Raw genomic sequence first — 17527 nt, forward strand, 5'->3', positions numbered from 1 at the left:
TCTAGCTTTTCTTTCCGTGTCCCCTTGTATCTCTACTATTCCATTTTATTAGATACTCTCTATCAATAATTTCCATTCCTTTCATGATTCTATGAATAGTTATCAAGTCTCCTCTCTCTTTGCTCTACTGTCTGTAGCTCAAGTTTTGCCAGTTTCTCCTCATATGGTAGTTCTGAGAGCGTTGATGCCAATTTCATAATTGCTCTTTGTAATCTTTCAAGTTTTGTTATACATTTTTTTTTTTTTTTTTTTTTTTTGTACTTGGTGACCACGTCGTCGCTGCATACTCCAATCTTGGTCTTATCAAAGTGACTAGTATTTTCTTCACCATTTCTTCGTCCAGGTATGTAAATGCCAATTTGATTGTTCTTATTGAATTATAAGTTTCTTAAAAAATTTTGTTTATATGTTTCTCAGGGGACATATCATTCATAATAATGACTCCCAGGCCCTTCTCATTTTCTACTTTTTTAATTTCTTCCTCTCCCAATTTATATGATCTCACTATTCTTTTTTGCTTCTTCCAAATTCCATTATGCTACATTTCTTAATATTGATTGCCATCTCCCACTTCCTACTCCATTCCCATACTTTATTGAGATAATTCTGCAGTCACTCACAATCTTCTACAGTGGTCACTTTTTTCAATAATTTTGCATCCTCCGCAAAGGAGCTTATATAACTTTCAATGCCTTTATCCATATCATTAATATATATATATATATATATATATATATATATATATATATATATATATATATATATATATATATATATATATATATATATATATAGCAAACATTATTGGGGCCAAAACTGTTCTTTGTGGAACTCCACTAATCACTTCATCCCAATTGGAATGTTTGTATCTTATCACCACTCTCATTTTTTCTTTCATGCAAGAAGTCTTCCATCCACTTCAGCAGTTTGCCTTGTATTCCTCCTGCTGTTTCTAATTTCTTTAGCAATTTCTTATGTGGCACCTTATCAAAAGCTTTTCTCAAATCTAGAAATGCACACTCACCCCATCCATCTCTTTATTGCATCTATTAGCCTAGTAGAAATACATCAAGTTTGTGACGTATGATCTTCCTTGTCTAAATCCAAACTGCCTCGGATTTAGTACATCTCTTACTATATTCTCCTTCTCACTCATCACTTTAATAACTGTGTCCTTATTGTGTTCCTTCATCTGTTGTTTCACTATATCTCTAAATTTAATTTTGCTATTCTCCTGAACCTTTTTCCAACCATTTACCTCTTTTGCTATGGAATCTTTTTTCTCTTTATCATTCCTCTTTAATTCCTCATTCTCATCCTTTACTTCTTTCAACTGCCTTTTTAATTCTTCTATTTCTTTATTTAGTTTTTTGTTCTTCTTCAGTTCTTCCAATTTATCAACTATTTGTGTAATCACTGTAAGTTGACTAAACCTAACCTCCCATGATTCGTTCATTTTTGTTAGTTTTGCATATAGACTTGATAATCTGGGGAGGTTGTCATCTCCTCCCTCATTAAATCCATAAAAATAATTATCTCCACTTTCTATTGCGCTGCTCTCATCTAAATTTCTCATTTTTATGCCTTTACTGATTTCTTCGACTTCACCTCTGTCGTCTGCACATCTCTTGTTTACATTCCTTCTGGCGTCCGGGGCCTGTTCGTGCCCTTCCTTATTTTCTTCAATTTTCCTCAATAATCCCTACCCTTCTTTTTCTTTACCTTCGCACTACACCAAGAGCTTTCCCCTTCCCTACTAATACAACTCAGGTACTCCATCGCCGTTGAAGTCCAAGAAAATTGCGTTTTTTCCCGGAGTTCCAATCTTCGCCGTAAATTCGACGATCGTGTGTGTGTGTGTGTGTGTGTGTGCGTGTATGTATGTATGTATGTATATATATATACACATATCATATATACATAAACATATATATATATACATTCATATGTATACAATATATATATATATATATATATATGTATGTATATATACATATATATATATATATATACATATATACATACATATATATATATATATATATATATATATATATATATATATATATGAGTGGATGGGTGGTGAGATAAACACAGGGAACCGTTTAGGGATTTATTCTGACGTTTCGTCCTTACCAGGACTTCTTCAGAGTACATACACATTCAAACAATTCACACTAAATACCCGCCGAATCTATCCGTGTTCCACCATGATCGACCTGACGTCTCGTCCTCCTACGCTCTGCCTCGCAAAATATCAAGCGGCTGGCCGTTTTTGTTAATTTAATAAACCCATCGCGGTGGTTGTTGTTTGAATGGGAAGCGATGTAGGCTGCTTCAGGTTTTTTTTTTTTTTTTTTTTTTTTTTTTTTTTTTTTTTTTTTTTTTTTTTTTTTTTAGGAAGTCCTTTCTGCAGCACCTCTACTCTGTCCCAGTCTGGTAAGTGGCCGTGAGTATCTATATGAACCACTTCATGTAGATACTGTACTGTAATAAGTCACATACCTGATCGTCTACGAAGCGATGGCGTACGTGAAGGGCTGGGTGTGGAGGGAGGGGAGAGGAAGAAGAAATCATTGCTTGGAAGGGGAGTCCCCTTCCATTAAACAACTCGGCAATTGGCCTTCATGAATTCTTTCCCTATGTTGTCTTTTTTTTTCTGGAGACTTGTCGTGGTATCGAGTAGTCTTTTTTATCTTTAAGGAAGAATCTATTAAGTGTTTGTTGCACTTTTCTGCGTTGCACGATTTTCCTGAAGTATGTCATGACGTTATCGATGAAAATGTTCCCTGCACGGTTGGCAACTGCGGTATCAGGGTGGTATTTTTCAACGAAAGCCAGCATTTCAGTCCATTTAGCACACCGTTCGTTGATTTTAGCACTCGAAGCCTCCTCCATTACCTCCTCCTCTCCAGATTATATTTCTTCCACCTATTCTTGTTGTTGCTGTTGTTGCAGGTGCATCAACTCTTCTATGCTGAGCTCTGCAGAGTGGCCTTCAACGAGCTCATGTATGACTTCTGCTTCAATTTGAAGGACCATGTTTTTGCCCATAGACACAATATCATTAATAACAGTGACATCTTTGACATCAGGATTTGCCTCGGGCTGAAACCCCTCAAAATCTCTTTCTGGGACACACTCTGGCCAAAGTTTTCGCCATGCACTTGTCAGAGTACGATACGACACTTGACTCCAGGCCAAATCAATTAAATTCACACAAATAAGGATAGTGAAATGTTCTTTCCAAAATGTTATAAGGGTCAATCTGGAGTCACTCGTCACTTTAAAACACTCGCAAAAAAGGGCTCGTGTGTACTTTTTTTTTTTTTTTTTTATAGAAATGACCTGTTGATCCACGGGTTGAAGAATCGGTGTCGTATTGGGGGTAGGAATTTAATCGTTATGAAGTCTAACAAAGTTGATAGCTCTTCCTCTAGAGCAGGGGATGGGCAGGGGCATTATCCATCACTAAAAGGCACTGTTCAGGCAAGCCCTTTTCCTTCAGATATTCTTTTACTTGGGGGACAAAATATCTTCAATCCATTCCTTGAAGAATTGCCGGGTTGCCCAAGCCTTAGTATTGGCGTGCCACATAACCGGTAACGAACTTTTTTGCACTTGATTTCTTGCGAACACACGGGGGTTGTCTGAATAATAAACCAGCAGGGGCTTAATCTTGCAATCGCCACTGGCATTTGCACAAAACAGTAGTGCGAGACGATATTTCATGGGTTTATGGCCAGGCAATGCTTTTTCTTCTTTAGTGATGTAGATACTGTTTGGAAGCTTCTTCCAAAACAGCCCCGTTTCGTCGCAATTGAACACTTGTTGGGGCACAAATCCTTCATCATTTATATAGTGTCACGATACTACCCCTAGCCAGGTGATACAATACCCCAGCCGGTGTCAAGATACCCATTCCCCTGAATAACACCCTTCCAACTACCACTATCCTCCTACTTCGCCATTTGTTCGAAGGAACAAGCAGTCAGCCTTCTCCTCCTCCCCCACTTGGGTCGTTCCGCAGCCAATCACTGGCCAAGACGTCAGCCTGGATCTACTATACAAGCCAGGTATTTCCAAATTTCAGTAGATAGCTGCCAGCTCCTTTTACTCTGATTGTAAATTTTATCGCTTGGACGACTCGACGTGCCAGGTTTCAGTCTTGCCCGTTCTATATTTTCTACATATCTCATTCCCCCTTTATTTTGTATGCATTATGTGTTAGGATTAATATTATTAATATTATTTTGTGCGAGAGGTAAATGCAAGGGATTGGAGATGGTTAAAGAAAATGGAGAAAAGTGGGAGGTGAACCAGCTGTTGTTTGCGGACGACACTGCGCTTGTGGCAGGATCGGAGGAGGGACTGAGGAAGTTGGTGACAGAGTTTGGGAGAGTATGTGATAGAAGAAAGCTAAAGATAAATGTGGGTAAAAGTAAGGTGATGAGATGTACAAGGGGTGAAAGTGGCAGTAGACTGGAAGTGAGCATTAAGGGAGAGTGACTGGAGAAAGTGGATAGTTTTAGATACTTGGGTGCAAATGTGGCAGGAAAAGGTGGAGTGAAGGTGGAGGTAGAATGTAGATTGAGAGAAGCGAGTAAATGCCTTGGTGGATTGAAGAGTGTAATGAGGAATAGACATTTGGGAATGGATGCTAAAAGGAGACTGTATGAAGGAGTGATTGTGCCAACAGCACTGTATGGAGCAGAAACATGGAACATAAGAGAGGAAGAGAGAAGGAGTTTGAATGTGTTTGAGATGAGGTGTTTGAAAAGTATGATGGGGGTTACTAGGCTAGATAGTGTGAGAAATGAGGAGGTGAGGAGAAGAACAGGGGTGGAAAGGGAGTTGGGAGATAGGGTTGATGAAAGAGTATTAGGATGGTTTGGACACATGGAAAGAATGAGTGCAGAAAGATTAGTAAAAGAGGTATGGAAGGCAGATGTGGAGGGAGTGAACATGAGGGGACGTTCTAGGATGAGGTGGATGGATGGGGTGATGGGGGCTTTGGGGAAGAGGGGAATGTCTGTTGAGGAAGGACGGGAGAGGACAGAAGATAGGGGTGAATGGAGAATGGTTGTATATGGATGATGTTGTGATGCATGAGGTGGAATGGGTGGGGGGATGGGGGTTGAGGTAGTATGTGTGAGCAAAATTTGACGCAGCCCGAAGGGATTTCTCCCCGTCCTCTCCTTTTATGCATGGGGGGACGGAGAGGGGGGGTCGCCGATTTAATGAAGCGGCCTTGCTGTGGATGTGCTGTGTCTTGCGACACTGCTTCTGACCCAGAGCAGTGGACAAGGTGCAGGGATGCCCCGTCATCCAGGAGGTGCTAAGATAAGGAGGGTAGAGGGGTGTGGAGTGTATTCAGGGATGGAATGGGTGGGAATGATTTTATGCCTTTTCCTTTTTGGCTACCTCCCTTGTAAGGGGGAAAAAGCCTTGGTATATGTATGTATGTATGTATGTATTATTTTGTTAAGTTTATTGTCTCTGTTTGATATCTTATACTGAAATATTAAGTAGTTAACACTGTCCTCTGTCTTTCGGCATACCAATAGTCTGATGCATTTTCCCTCCTTTTCATTAATCATCTTCTTTCAGAACAGTGCCTTAACGTTTCTTTTTCAGTATTAAATGCAATCATAATTCTAATACAAGCGACTAAGAGTCGGAAAATAACCAACGATAATTAATTTTGAAGGTGTCGTTGTGGGTGTCACGGTGGCAGAGACCAACACTCCACTGTCACAAGAGTCTGTGTAACCTTGTAGAGGTGCGACACCATGTCCCAACCTGCTCGGGGCCGGTTCTGGAGGACCTGTAACCCTTTTGAGGAGCAATAGACTAGTGGGAGGTACTAATCAGCAGGGTCGAGAAGGTGTGATAGGCCTAGCAAGCAACAAAATAATAAGCGTCTCGTTATAAACAAAATACTACAGTTTGGATATCACCCAAGTCTACGCACCCGAACAGGGCTTGAACTTAGAAGAAAAAGAAAGATATTATAAAGAATTACAAGACACAGCAGAATGCCTAACCGGGCCAACAGCCTTATCATGGGAGAACTTAAGGGCCATGTAGGACTCAGAAGAGAAGGAATAGGAGAAGTGGTGGGGGAATTCAGTATCGGAGACATAAATGAGGATGGAAACAGAATAATAGACTTCTGTGTAAGGAACAAAATGTCCATTATGAACACCTTCTTCAAACACCAAGAGACGCACAAATGGACATGGTATAGGTGGAACCACATTCAAGAAGATTATACATAGAAGTCTATGATTCACTTGGTTCTTTCCATCAGAAAAAGTCTAATCCATGATGTAAAATCTATTCCATCGCTATCGGTAGACTCGGATCATCGAGCAGTAGTAGCAAAGGTAAATATCACAATACCACCCCATTGCCGTAGGCTCAAAGAAAGAGAATTGAGGTTGGAAACCTAAAGGACCAAAGAGTCAGAGAGGAACCAGATGATAAACTAGCAGAAATAACAATAACTGGAGAAACCATAGAGCAGCAATGAAAAATTGCCCAGTCCCAAATTAACAATATTGCTGAAAAAGTGGTCGGAGTGAAATGGACAGGAGGATGCAAAAAGAAACGAACAGTATACTGGAATGAAGAGGTACAAGAGGCGGTGAGAGAAAAGAATAATTATTAAGGGTTATGGATAAAAAGAAGAACGGAAGAAGCAAGACAACAGTGCGTAAGAAAAAGGAATGCAGCTAAAAGTATCAAACGGAAAGCACAAAAAGACTCATGGGAACAGCTAGGACAAGATCTGGAGCAAGACCTACGGAATAGTAAGAAACTATTGTATAGTATCGCTAAATCATATAGAAAGGGAAACGGGTAGTATAACTACTCAATAAAGGATTCTCAAGGAAATCTGCTTACAGAGTCAGAAGAGATTGACAAGAGATGGAGAGAATATTTCAGCAGCTTGTTGAATATAGAATAGGACGGTGAGAGGACAGATGAAGAACAGTCAAATGGCGTCTGGGTTGATGATGAGGAGGGCATTAATGAATCAGAAGTAAAGAAAGCACTGGCTAAAATAAAGAATAATAAAGCATGCCGTATTGACAACATTCCTAGAGAAATATTCAAATATGGTGGAGGCATAGCTCTCAGTCTTCTGACAGAATTGCTCAGTAAGTCCTGGGACACAGATGAAGTCCCAAACGATTGGTCCACTGCACTAGTATGCCCAGTATTCAAGAAAGGAGACCACGCCGAATGCTTAAATTGCATATGTATATCTCTACTCTCGCATACAGGGAAAATATATGAACGAGTGTTAGAGGCTCGTCTGAGTGATAGAGTAGAACACATACTGGCAGAGGCTCAACATAGTTCAGACCAAACAGAGGGACTTCAGATCTAATCTTCGCTCTAAAGATGATCCTCGAAAAATCATGGGAGTTTGATCAAGACAAATATGTAACACTCTTAGATCTAGAGAAAGCATTTGATGGCGTACCAAGGGATAAGCTGTGGTCAGTACTTCAAAGTGCAGAATACCAAATACCCCAAAACTGAGAAGAGCTATTAAAAGCCTTTACATTTCCAATAATACAGCTGTCAAGCCCGTTAGTGAGACCATACAGTGGTTTGATATATCATCTGGAGTGCGCCAGGGTAGTGTGCTATCCCCAATGCTCTTTATCATATTAATGGATGAAGTGATAAAGGAAGTTCAATTCAGAAGAGGAGAAAGGGATCCTATAGAATCATCGGAATTTGCCTATGCAGATGATATACTCAACATTGGATCATCTTCACACGTTGCAAGTGAATCCTTAAACCTATGGAACGCAGTACTCACAGAGTACGGGCTAAAGCCAAATCTTGGTAAAACTGAAATAATGGTAGTAGCCTAAGCAGGAGAGAAGAAATATTGAACATGGAGATCAATGGGGTACCTATTCAGCAGAAAGAATCCGTAAAATATTTAGGAGTCACCTAGGATAGCAAAGCAAAATATGAAAATACAGTAGAAGGTAGAATTGCTGCCTATAGCCAAAACCTAGGGTTACTGTACCCATTGATAAAAGATCGAAATGTCCCTACCGCGGTTAAAATGGTGATATACAAGAGTATTCTTGGACCCATGTTGACATATGGATGTGAATCTTGGACTTTGACAACAAAGACCAGCAGCAAAATCCAAGCAGCAGAAGTGAGAGCATTGAGGCTCATCAATGGGGTTACAAAGTTTGACCACATACGCAATAATGTAATTAGGCAAGAGTTCGAGGTAGAGAGTATCTTAGAATTTGTAGAACGTGCACAACTAAGATGGTTTGGAAATTGAACGAATGGATCATGAGAGGACCCCGAAGAAATGGCTTTATTGGACACCAACCAGCAAGCCACCCGTTGGACGACCCAGAAAAAGATGGATAATGAATATTGGCGATGGGCTACGTTGACGAGGCACAACGCTTGAACAAATACGTCAAAACCGGATCTTCGACGACAGGGGAAGTTGGCGGTCTCTCATATTGACAGGCGGCGACGCCTAACAGGAGTCTGGTAAAGGTAAAGGTGAAGGTGTCGTTTAAAGTCTTGCTGGAATAAACGGCCAGTTTGGTACACACCGCTAAATTACTTACAATAAGCAGGACTAGCAACCATATAGAATTCGTTCAATTTAAGTGTCCAGCCCACACTAATAGATTCTATTAGTGGTTAGGATTTGATAGTGCTTCTTTCCACTCCTCCAGACCCATTTTGTTCGTGTATCGTAAGTATCAACTATCGCTCAAGTATCGCATTATTCATCCTTACCTAAATCTCATTTAATTTCATTCAAGTATCCTTAGTTGGATGCCTGCCTCAATCGAATATTCCATCCAAGTATCCAAGTATCCATTCAAGTCTCTATATCAAGTATCGCTTGCTATCAAATCAATTTCTATTTACCTTGAATTTAGCAAAGCGTTTGACAAGGTGCCACGCCTGAGACTATTAAATAAAATCAAAGTCCATGGCATAGGAGGAAAAGTGTTAGAATGGATTAGAGCTTGGATCAGTAACAGCAAACAGCGGGTCACCATAAATGGAGTAAAATCCAGGTGGGGCAATGTTACTAGTGGGGTTCCCCAGGGCTCGGTTTTGGGCCCCTTGTTGTTTATTTTGTACATAAGCGACTTGGACGATGGGATAAATAGTGATGTTAGTAAGTTCACAGATGACACTAAAATAGGACGCCTAATTAGGTCAGGAGACGACGCAGAGATTCTGCAAGATGATCTTAACAAATTGTTCACAAATGACCTTCAATATCTCTAAGTGTAGCGTATTAAACGTAGGGCTACACAACCCCGAAAATAGATACAGCTTAGATAACACGCTTTTAGAGAAAACTAAGTGCGAGGAGACTTGGGAGTTCTAGTAAGTCTGGACCTTAAAAGCAGGAAACAGTGCATTAGCGCCAGGAATAAGTTAACAGAGTATTAGGTTTCATTGCTAGGACGGTAACGAATAGGAATGCAGAGATAATTATCAAACTCTACCTAGCGGTAGTTAGACCCATCCTTGATTATGCGGTACAGTCTTGGTCTCCGTCCTATAGAACGGACATAAATTCACTAGAATCAGTACAGAGAAGAATGGCCAAAATGTTATATATTTACTCAGAAATTTGCCTTTCGTAGAGAGACTTAGGCACCTTAACATACACTCTCTGGAAAGACGCAGAGTACGGGGTGATCTAATAGAGGTGTTCAAGTGGATCAAAGGCTTTAACAAGGGTGATGCAAACAAGGTCATCATATTAAAACAACAGGGCAGGACTCGCAGTAATGGATTTAAACTGGATAAATTTAGATTTAAGAAGGAAATAGGCAAGAATTGGTTTACTAATAGGGTGGTCAACAAATGGAATAGACTTAGTAACCATGTAGTGAGCGCTGAAACTATCAGTTGTTTTAAGAAACGGTTAGACAACTTTATGGATGGGGATGACAGGTGGTGATGGATATGGAGCTGCCTTGTGTAGGCCTTATGGTCTCTTGCAGTCTCCTTCATTCTTATATTCTTATATTCTTACGAGCAATTTTTCATACGAACAAAATCATAGGCTAGATTGATGGGTATAACAATAACCGGAATCAGAGAGCCTGTATAAATTATCGAAGGGCTAGTCTTGTTTAAACTCACACGTCCTAGTCTATCAACAGCTAGCTACGACTAGTTCACAAGCTCCAGCAAAATGTTCAATTTGGAAAATTTTGTGGCCAATCCCTCCTACTATAACATAGACATTGAGTCCTACAAGACAAAAAGCGTAATAAAGAAAATGGTGACGGAACAGCTGGTTTAATTAGGGATAATAGAGACCGTAGGCATAGACACACTGACTACCCCCAGTTTAGCATTCCATAAAGACCAGGATGGAGCAACGGCTAGGTCCCTTTATCCTGAACAGTCTCCTACCAAATAATCCCCGACAACCAAACATGCAGACAATATGCAACTAGAACAATTAAGATTACAATATCAATTTCGATTAGAAAATTCAAAATTAGAATGGGAAAAGGAAAAGGAAAGAGAAGAATTAGAATTAGAAAGAGAAAGATTAGAATAGGAAAGAGAATGGGAAAAATAAAAGGAAAGAGATTAGAATTGGAAAGAGAAAGATTAGCAAAGGAAAGAGATAAGTTTCAATCAGAAAATTTAAAACTAGAATAGGAAAAAGAAAATGAAAGAGAGATTAGCACTGGAAAGAGACATCAGAACTAAGGAAGTCACAATACAAGAGAAAAGCAAAGAAAGAGACTTGGGCATTTAGGAGAAAGGAGTATGGCTTAATGTAGGTAATTTGTCTTCTCTGATCCCTGCATCTTTACCAGGAGATGTAGACGGCTACTTCAAAGCCTTTGAGGCTATAGCTCTCAAACAGGTATGGCCCAAAGATGACTGGCTTTCAATACCAACCCCAAAATTATCAAGAAAAGCTCTTCAGGAGTATAATAGTTTAGGCAGACCCGACAATTACGATTTCGTTGAGAAACAGGTACTACATGCGTATGTTCTAACCCCTGATGTCTATAAACAAAAATTTAGATCTTTAACGAAATACCATGCCCAAACTTATGTTGAATTTTCCTCAGAAAAACTTAGTGTAAAAAATGATTAGAAGCTATAAATGTAATTACCTTTTCAGAACTCCTCAATACTATAGTCATGGAGGAATGGAAAAGTTAATTCCCCCCTCACCTTTTGAGATATGTAGAAGAGAGAAGGGAGAAAGACTTAATGCAGGAGGTAAAGTTGGTAGGCGCACAAACCTTAATGATAGAGACGTGGTGAGGCGGAGCTCGCAGGCAAAGCCTCATTGTGAGACCCCCTTCTGGTTATTGCCCTGAAGGAGCAGGTGGTAAAGTAGGATGTAACATCAATTATAATCGTATTTCCCTTCCAGTACAGTGTAGTTATTGTAAAAAGACAGGTCACTCCATTCAAGAATGTAATCATCCACGTTGTAAAGCCTCAAATAAGCTTAAAAATCATCGTAGTACCAAATATAAACTTATCTTTTGACCCATACATTTTCCAAGGAAGAGTATCTTTACATAAAGGTGGTCCTAATTACCCCGTTACCATACTCAGGGATACATGGGCAGCCCAGTCAATTCTCCTCTCCAATGCCACTCCCAATATATCCAATGCACTTACAGGTGAAAAGGTTTTATTGTCTGATCTTACAAGTCAAACTTCTTACCCCCTAGCAGAAGTTTACCTAGAATGTGCATTCCTTACTTCTCAAGTGTAAGTAGCAGTACGTCACGTATCTTTACCTATTCACGGGATAAAGTTCCTGTTGGGTAACAATCTCGCTGATACCCTAACCGTTTCCCCTACCAAGGACAGTAGGTGAACCTTTACCTGCAAGTCCCACCCTTGAATTGGATGAGTGTTTTCCACACCTGTTTCCTACCTGTGCTATAACTCGATCCCAAAGTAAGGTAACATCTTCTCCACCCTCAAATTCCTCACCTGTACTCAAGTCTCTGCCCATCTCTCTTCCGTCCTTTAGTAAGGAGGATCTAATCAATAAGACCCTAACTAAGAATGAACTCATCCAGGCTCAACAAAAAGATGATACACTCTCCTATCTACTACACACAGCCACAACCAAAGCCAAATAGACACCAACCCTTGCTTCTATTTTCAAGATGGAATCTTGATGAGAGTATACAGACCCCCTGCCTAAAATAAGCTACTGACATGGGCAGAAAAACACCAAATTGTACTTCCTCGCTCTGTCAGAAGTAGTGCATTGAAATTAGCTCATGATGGTTTCGCAGGACACTTAGGAGTGAGGAAAGCATACCTCAAGGTACTTGATAATTTTTTTCTGGTCGGAACGCGAAAAGACATAACTAACTTCACCAGGACCTGTCACGTCTGCCAGGCGGCGGGTAAGCCAAATAAAAAAAATCCTAAAGCCCCACTTAAGCCCATTCCCATCAGTGAGGAACCCTTTGATAAATTAATAATAGATTGTGTTGGACCATTACCTAAATCAAAGAAAGGTAATGAATACATGTTAACCATTGTCGATGTGGCTACCCGTTATCCGGAGGCATTTTTTCTTAAATCAATTTCAGCTCAATCAATCATTAAATCCCTATTGCCAATGTTTACATATAAAGGAATCCCTCGACAAATTCAATCTGATCAAGGAGCCAATTTTACCAGTTCTCTTTTCAACCAGGTCCTTACGGAGTTAGGGATAGAGCATGTTACATCCTCCGCTTACCACCCGCAACCTCAGGATTGTATGGAAAGATACTATCAATCGCTGAAAGCCATGCTGCGCAAATACTGCCTAGATAAAGGATCCAGTTGGGACTCATATCTCGATTGGATTCTCTTCCCCATCAGAGAAGCTAACCATGAGGCCATGGGGTTCTCACCCTTTGAATTATTATACGGGCGATCCTTAAGGGGACCCTTGACCTTGTTCAAAGAACAATGGTTCAAATCTATTCAGGAGAAAACGAATGTTCATACATATATCGAGAATTTAAGAAGTGAATCACAGGAGTTGAGAACCTTGTCCAAGGCCCATTTTCCCAGTTCCAGAAAAGGAGTAAGTTGGAGTATGATAGAACCTCTTAAGTAAAAACTTTCAAGGTAGGAGATATGGTGTTAGCCTTTCTCCCTACATCGACTAAACCTTTTCACAAGAAATTCTTTGGTCCATATAAGATCCTAGAACAACAAGGACCTTTAAATTATATAATTGAAACTCCTGACAGAAGGAAAAAACAGCAGCTGGTACACATAAATCTTATCAAACGTTACCTTTCCAGACCACTAGAGGAGGCTAGTAGGACTGTGCCCATAGCTATTGTGAATTCTGTAACATTGCCGGAGAATGACGAAGGCACCCCAACTACAGATTTTCCCTTGCCCAACAGTGTCTTCTCCAATAGAGAAACATTGCATCACCTAGATGAGTATCTCTCCGCTTCACCCAAGTTAAAAAGTAAATAAACTAATTAATCAGTGTCATAAAACGGTTTCCAGAAATTACCCTAGACCACCCAGGCTTATGCAATGTTTCCCAACATAACATTCAGTTAAAATACCCAAATCAAGTTCCTATTAGACAGTGTCTATATCCCCTAAACATCGAAAAGACTTAAATCCTTAGAAAAGAAGTCCAGTATCTCCTAGATCATGGTTTGTCAGAACCTAGCCATTCCCCTTGTGCTTCACCCTGCCTTTTAGTACCAAAAGTAGATAATTCATTTCGTATGTGTACGGGCTATCGTAAGATAAATAATGTCACCGTCCGGGATACATACCCCTTCCCCTCACTGAACAGTTATGCCTCTTTCATATCTAAAATAGATATGTTAAAAGGCTACTATCAAATAGCCTTAACCCAAGAAGCAAAAGTTTCACCCCTCTCACTTTCAGTTCCCATGTCTCTCCCTAATTACTGGTTTAATTCTGTTTACTCTCCCCTTATATTGTTTTGCATTTCTCCTTTCACTTCCAATTTCTGTCCATCACTTGAGTATGTCTTTTCAAAAGTTCTTTCTGTAGATGCAAGTAATATTTCTCAATGGTGGTGAATTAAACGTAGTTAAATTTTCTCTTCGTTTCTTCTGAATTTTACAGTTGACATGACAACTTACAGCAAGGGACTCCCGCCTGGGATCCTCAATCCACTCACTAAGCCACCTCTGTATCGACGTCACTACCTTATCAATCTAATGATCTTTAATTTTACAAATAAGTGCCTCCCCCAAGGGCGTGACTTTTCTCCCGTGTACCAATATTTTTTTTTCTCATCCTCCACCCTTATCCAATCAAAAAGACTGTTACAACGTCTTAAGCAATGTTGCTTACACAAGCAATTTTGATGTTGAAGGCTGAAATGCTTTAGTTTACATATTGTCACATCAGCATTAAAATCTGTACACTAGGGGTTGTTTATAAACTTTAGACGGTGAGCGAGATTATGCAACTCCTTCGGTGCTTATGTTTACCAAATATCTAACTCGTAAAAAATATATTTTCGCCACCTACCCCTCTATCTACCTTGTCTATCTTTATCTACCAGCCTCTTACTGGGCTCGGCAGCTATCCTTGGTCGTCCCGACCAATTATTTTCTATTACTCTCTTACAGGGGTCGCTAGAATATAGACTTGGAAAATATCATATACAAGAAGCTAAGTAAACTATTTCTGCACAAACTGGTAATATGGATGGTATCATCAAAACATATCCCGTACATAAACAAAGAAATGATTAACACTTCCAAAATGCATAAATGTCAGCGGCATAAAAAAGAAAACAATTCAAGCAGATATATGTCGGAAACAACATAAAGACAAGAACAAAACAGTTGTCAAAATAGATTTGCACTACTACCAATAATAAAATCAGAAAATGTCTTTCTCCTTCTTATTGTGATGTTTGTTTAAGAACAACAACATTAGATTTCAATGTAGAATGTTTCCATCTTTTTAAAGATGTTGAAATAGGTAATATATTATGGAAGATATATATATCCACAGCATTGTACAGTGTCTTGGCTTAATTTCATTTTTGTTTCACACACACTTAATTCACTTTTTGTCTAGAGCACACAATGCATAAGAATTTTCAATGCTTTACAAAGAAATTAGTTCAATACTTATTGGTATTGTCCTTATGTATTGGCAAGTTTCCGAGTCTTCATGACTGACCAAGGCTCCAGGTCTTCATGTCTGACCAGGGATCCAGGTGGTACAACTAATTGACACCAAGGTTCCAGAAGTTCAGGTCTCCCATCACAATCAATCATCATACATTTCAATAATATGAATACTATCTGAAAAATATATTAAGATTAATATTCAACTCACAAAATATTTTATCAACATACTCCGTATACTTTTCTGGGTTTAGGGTTTCTTTAAAATTAATACACTGAGTATCACATGTATCCTCATCATCAATTTATATCCTAACCTTCTTTATACCATCTGAGTGATTAATTGACACTTCCCTAGTTTCTAAATGTAAGATATTGTATTTACTTCCACCTGCAAAATAGATTACCTTATATGGACCTGAGTACCTCGGTGAAAATTTATCATAGGGTGAATGTAGTTTGACCATGACTAAATCTCCTATTTCTAATTCTATTTTATGTGCTATTTTGTGTTGTTGCGTTTTCATCTCTTGTTATACTCTTGTATATGCCCTCTAACTCTTTGGTGTATAGTTTGAAATGTATTTATCCTATTTGAGATATAATCATCTATATTATACACAGGTTTCTGCTCTGAAATCAAGATTTCATATGGAAGAATTTTGTTCTTCCCAAAAATAATAAAATGAGGTGTTTCACCTATTGCTATGTTAATTTGGTTGTTTGGAGCTCATTTAACACAAGGAATCCAAGTATCCCAAGTTATATTATGAGGACTTATCATAAGAACTTAAGAACATAAGAACAAAAGAATGAAGGAGACTGCAAGAGACCATAAGGCCTACACTAGGCAGCTCCGTATCCATCACCACCTATCATCCCCATCCATAAAATTGTCTAACCGTTTCTTTAAACAACTGATAGTTGCTAAGTATATTCCATTCGTCGACCACCCTATTAGTAAACCAATTCTTGCCTATTTCCTTCTTAAATCTAAATTTGTCCAGTTTATAACCATTACTGCGAGTCCTGCCCTGTTGTTTTAATATGATGATCTTGTTTGCATCACCCTTGTTAAAGCCTTTGATCCACTTGAACATCTCTATTAGATCACCCCGCACTCTGCGTCTTTCCAGAGAGTGTAAGTTAAGGTGCCTAAGTCTCTCTTCGTAAGGCAAATTTCTGAGTCCATGTATCATTTTGGTCATTCTTCTCTGTACTGATTCTAGTGAAATGATGTCCATTCTGTAGGACGGAGACCAAAACTGTACCGCATAGTCAAGGATGGGTCTAACTATCGCTAGATAGAGTTTAATGATTACCTCTGAACTTCTATTCGTTACCGTTGTAGCAATGAAACCTAATGCTCTGTTAGCTTTATTACTGGCGCTAATATACTGTTTCCTGGTTTTAAGGTCCGGACTCAATAGAACTCCCAAGTCTCTCTCGCACTCAGTTTTCTCTAAAAGCGTGTTATCTAAGCTGTAGCTATTTTTGGGGTTGTGTAGCCCTATATTTAACACGCTACACTTAGAGATATTGGAGTTCATTTGCCATTTCACCGACCATGTGAACAATTTGTTAAGATCATCATGAACAATTTGTTAAGATCATCTGAACAATTTGTTAAGATCATTATCATCATACCTCTAAGACATGTAATAATTTTCTTATTTAACCTCTCTACAACTCCATTGCTCTGCCGATGATTCACTAAAATATTGATTTTCTGGATCTTAAATAATCGACATAATTCTTCCAAGATTTTGTTATTAAAATCAGTTCCATTATCTAGAACTAAGATTTTAGGTGTAGATTACTGAAGCAAATGTTTCAACTTTCTTATTTGGAATGTGTTTTAAATACAAAATCTTGAAAAATAATGAATGGCAACAAATACATATTCATATCCATATTCAGTCATAGGTAACTCCATTGTATACATGTGAACTCATTCCCAATGTTTCTGCGAAATGGGATATGATAACATAGGAGCAGGTTTTGGTGTATTTCCTTTCACATTTGCACATTTCAAACGGTTTTCAATATAATCATATATATCTTTCTTCATAATTGGCCAAAAGTATTTAAGTTGTGCTTGTCTATATGTTTTATCCTTTCCAGGATGTGAACTTGTACAAGAGTTTGTGGTATTACCAACAGATTCACTGAGCCTCTAGAAATATCTTTCTCTCTTACAACTGTTTTTTCTATGCAAAAGTCCATTCATCAAATGAAATCCCTCTATCTTATACCCTTTTGGTAGATTTGGAGGATTTCCTCTTGGGTTCCTCAAATACTGGGCTAATGAGACGCATGTCTTATCATCCCTTTGTTTCTTTATTATC

The sequence above is a fragment of the Oratosquilla oratoria genome, chromosome 27, assembly GCF_046742065.1.
Source record: "Oratosquilla oratoria isolate Oo_2021 chromosome 27, ASM4674206v1, whole genome shotgun sequence".
Classification (NCBI taxonomy): Eukaryota; Metazoa; Arthropoda; class Malacostraca; order Stomatopoda; family Squillidae; genus Oratosquilla; species Oratosquilla oratoria.